This window comes from Physeter macrocephalus, chromosome 20, assembly GCF_002837175.3.
Source record: "Physeter macrocephalus isolate SW-GA chromosome 20, ASM283717v5, whole genome shotgun sequence".
NCBI lineage: Eukaryota > Metazoa > Chordata > Mammalia > Artiodactyla > Physeteridae > Physeter > Physeter macrocephalus.
The window spans coordinates 123,056,488-123,061,041 of NC_041233.1; the positions used below are offsets into that span (position 1 = coordinate 123,056,488).

The 4,554-nt window shown below is 42.9% G+C and overlaps 1 pseudogene; it reads right to left on the bottom strand.

The window, feature by feature from the left end:
- Positions 1 to 2,550: 2,550 nt before the first annotated feature.
- The window catches only part of LOC129391684 (malignant T-cell-amplified sequence 1-like), an 11,153-nt pseudogene continuing 9,149 nt past the window's right edge, over positions 2,551 to 4,554 (bottom strand).

A 4,554-nucleotide genomic window follows, 5' to 3' on the forward strand; every position in this document is an offset into this window, starting at 1 on the left:
ACTGGGGTGACAGCGGGAGAAGACGATCTATGGATGACAGAAGAGATCGGCCTTCTGACAAGAAGTTGCAAAGAGAAAGTGCCTGCAGATACAGAGGTGCCATCATCAGGGAGCAGGAAGGCTTCGCCCCCATCTGTTATGAACAAAACCGTCAGAAGTCAGTCATTCCCTGGGCTAATTTGTGCTTCCTCTTTCTCCACTCCCTTGTGCTTCGAGACTGGTCTGCTGAGTTGATGTTCTCCTCTGTGCTATTTCGAAATCTCCTTCAGGGCCAGGAGGTTGTAGGAAGCAGAGGTGCCGTGCGGCGGATCTGCTTTGTATAACACGTCTGACCGCCATGCAGTTGGGACAGTACGTGTGCTGAGCGTCCACCTGCTTTCCCACGGGTTTGGCTGACGTGGGACCAGAGATCTGAATGGGGAGGGTGGTAGGGGTGCCTTTATGTTCTTTCACTCCCAGGTCAGCAGATCATAATCTGAGGGGCTTAGGGAGCCCAGGGAGCCTGTGTCCTCCCTGAAGTCAGGTGTAAAATGTGTTTGTGCACAGGTTTGTATTCAAATAAAATTAAAGGACCTGAATTTACCCTATCAGAATATTTTGTCACTCTTCCTAGTCTGTAGGGATCCTTGGGCACTGGAGCAGAACATAGCTTCAGTGAGGTCAAAGGAAAAACTAGTTTAGCGCTGGTCACAGGCAGACTTGTCAATACCAGAAATTAAAGTGGCAAAGAATATTTATGACACAAAACCCTAAACGCATTTCATTATTGGAGAATCTCGATCTACAGAGAGGCAAAGTCTCTTCCTGTGGTTATTTGTAAATACTTCATACAGATCTATTTAAATAGCTTTGTGCTCTTCTCAAATTATTCTCTCGTGACAGTGGCCAGGACTTAATGCATTTATGCACCAAACTATTTAGATTCCTGCCCAAGTGTGGTAAAGTGGTTAAAAACAAAAACAAACCAAACCAGTGAACTGTTTTTTAAACTGACTGAAGGTGCCACCTACTGTCCAAGAGAATAAAATGTACATTTTCTTTCCCGGAGGGATACTGGCAGCCAAGGTAATTAAAACATGTGTTTCCTAGGAACCTGGCATAAATTCTCACTTATTTTAGACAAATAACTGATTTCCTGGCTGACTTAAACCCAACGAGTGCTCAAGGAATATTCTAGTGACTACTGTGCAGTGAGGGTTTCATTATTTGGGCTTTGAGTGTGTTCTCTCTTTAATCCTTAAATAAAGACCCATTCTCTTCCACGTAACTTACTATTTGACTTGACTCTAGGCTGTATGACAAGACATTTCTATGTAATCACATGTAATGTTGTGCGTGTGTGCGCGTTTTTAAATACAGTGTACACTCTTGTTCAAGTTCATCCTGAGTTTCAAGTACACACAGCCACAGACAAAACTGGATAATTCAGAGTAAAAACACAATTTCTCGTTCACCCGTATCAAGCTATCCATGGTTCATTTGTATATATTCTTCCAACATAAACAAAAAAATCAAATATATTTTTATTTACTCACAGATAATATAGCTTAATTTTTACTTGTCTTAAATACTCTGTGTTGCCTTGCAGCTTGCTTTTGTCAGGTAACAGCATGACTTTGAGGTGTCACCATTTCCTGTTTTGGGGTTTTCCACTGTTATTTGAGAACACTGCAGAAAGTTTTCCAAAGAGCCACATAATACTGCTATAAGCATATCCAGGTTCATATTTCGTTTCTATCTCTCACCTTCATGCTAATAACAATATGCACAATTAAACGTTTCTAAATTTTCAGAGATAATGTTCTTTAAAGTGAATATAAAGCCCATTCACCAAGCAGTTTCTGTGGTGTTTTGTCTTATTCTAGTCTCGTCTTGAATTCCTTAAAACTTTGAGGCAAAAACTTCATTGTAAACTTTAGGTTAAACTGTAGTCTGTCTCTAGCGCAGCTAATTCCATTACTGAAATGGGTGGTAATAACCCGTTTTCAGATTACTCCTACTAAAAATATCTAGCACATTGATGACAAAAACAAAGTTATTACAAGTCAGTTCATAGCATGAGGCTTTGGAAGTCCGCAGGAGCCGGGAGCTGCCTGTCCGTGTGTAGGGGCTGAGGCGTCTCCTTGTCTCTCTTCTCCACCATGAAGGGCTGAGAAGGGCTCTGACTTAGCAGGGATGCCGAGAGAGAAGCCCCCAGCCAGTTCAACGCCCCGACACTTGACTCTTCCCCTCTCGGTCCTGTCCAGACGCTCACATGAGGGCACCTCAGCTGACACACTGAGAATTCTCGCAGCCCCGCCAGCACACTGGCTGGGTCATGAAGCTCTTTCGGGAGAGTTATAGCCTGATGGCCAGGAGAGGACACAGGGGCAGCTCGTCTGCACTGTTTCCAAGCAAGGTGGCAACACTTGTTTGTTGGGCTCTCTTTTCGGCATGTATTGAATTTACTCAGCATAATCACAGGGGCGTTGTCGTCATGCTGTCACACACCCAAACCAACACAGATATTGCACCGCATCCATGTGGAGCCCAAGTCCATTCTTCTCAGGCTTATTGATATGCTTTTACGTGTCACATCCCATCTTTTAAATAATATATGTTTCAATGCCAGTTGTTGAGTTGACTTACTCAGCATCATCTGCAGACATCTTCATGACTGCAGCACGCAGAGCAAGCTGTTTTCCTTCTGCCTCAATTGCAACAATCCTATTTGGGCTTTGAGTGTGTTCTCTCTTTAATCCTTAAATAAAGACCCATTCTCTTCCACGTAACTTACTATTTGACTTGACTCTAGGCTGTATGACAAGACATTTCTATGTAATCACATGTAATGTTGTGCGTGTGTGCGCGTTTTTAAATACAGTGTACACTCTTGTTCAAGTTCATCCTGAGTTTCAAGTACACACAGCCACAGACAAAACTGGATAATTCAGAGTAAAAACACAATTTCTCGTTCACCCGTATCAAGCTATCCATGGTTCATTTGTATATATTCTTCCAACATAAACAAAAAAATCAAATATATTTTTATTTACTCACAGATAATATAGCTTAATTTTTACTTGTCTTAAATACTCTGTGTTGCCTTGCAGCTTGCTTTTGTCAGGTAACAGCATGACTTTGAGGTGTTACCATTTCCTGTTTTGGGGTTTTCCACTGTTATTTGAGAACACTGCAGAAAGTTTTCCGAAGAGCCACATAATACTGCTATAAGTATATCCAGCTTCATATTTCGTTTCTATCTCTCACATTCATGCTAATAACAATATGCATAATTAAACGTTTCTAAGTTTTCAGAGATAATGTTCTTTAAAGTGAATATAAAGCCCATTCACCAAGCAGTTTCTGTGGTGTTTTGTCTTATTCTAGTCTCGTCTTGAATTCCTTAAAACTTTGAGGCAAAAACTTCATTGTAAACTTTAGGTTAAACTGTAGTCTGTCTCTAGCGCAGCTAATTCCATTACTGAAATGGGTGGTAATAACCCGTTTTCAGATTACTCCTACTAAAAATATCTAGCACATTGATGACAAAAACAAAGTTATTACAAGTCAGTTCATAGCATGAGGCTTTGGAAGTCCGCAGGAGCCGGGAGCTGCCTGTCCGTGTGTAGGGGCTGATGCGTCTCCTCGTCTCTCTTCTCCACCATGAATGGCTGAGAGGGGCTCTGACTTAGCAGGGATGCCGAGAGAGAAGCCCCCAGCCAGTTCAACGCCCCGACACTTGACTCTTCCCCTCTCGGTCCTGTCCAGACGCTCACATGAGGGCACCTCAGCTGACACACTGAGAATTCTCGCAGCCCCGCCAGCACACTGGCTGGGTCATGAAGCTCTTTCGGGAGAGTTATAGCCTGATGGCCAGGAGAGGACACAGGGGCAGCTCGTCTGCACTGTTTCCAAGCAAGGTGGCAACACTTGTTTGTTGGGTTCTCTTTTCGGTATGTATTGAATTTACTCAGCATAATCAAAGGGGCGTTGTCGTCATGCTGTCACACACCCAAACAAACACAGATATTGCACCGCATCCATGTGGAGGCCAAGTCCATTCTTCTCAGCCTTATTGCTATGCTTTTACGTGTCACATCCCATCTTTTAAATAATATATGTTTCAATGCCAGTTGCTGAGTTGACTTACTCAGCATCATCTGCAGACATCTTCATGACTGCAGCACGCAGAGCAAGCTGTTTTCCTTCTGCCTCAATTGCAACAATCCTATCTGCTGCAGCGGAGCAAAGCTTAGCTCCTGGAGAAGCTAAGCTTAGACACGTGATATCAACTCCTCTGAGTACAAATTTGATGGCTCCTTTATCCACCTGCTGGTGTGGAAAAAGGGCCTTTTTTACCTCTTTGTGTATGGAATAACCTCAGGATTGGATAAAAAGACCCTTCTCTTTTTCTAAATAGAGTAACTCTCCAGTCACTGTAAAGGTTTCCATCTGTTCATGGAGTCCCACTCTTTACCTGGTTCCTTCTTAGGCACGATTGGATGAAGCCGTGGTTCAATGCCTGGGAATGGTTCTACTTGTTCTTAATACCCTTAATAGCAGGTTTTCCAC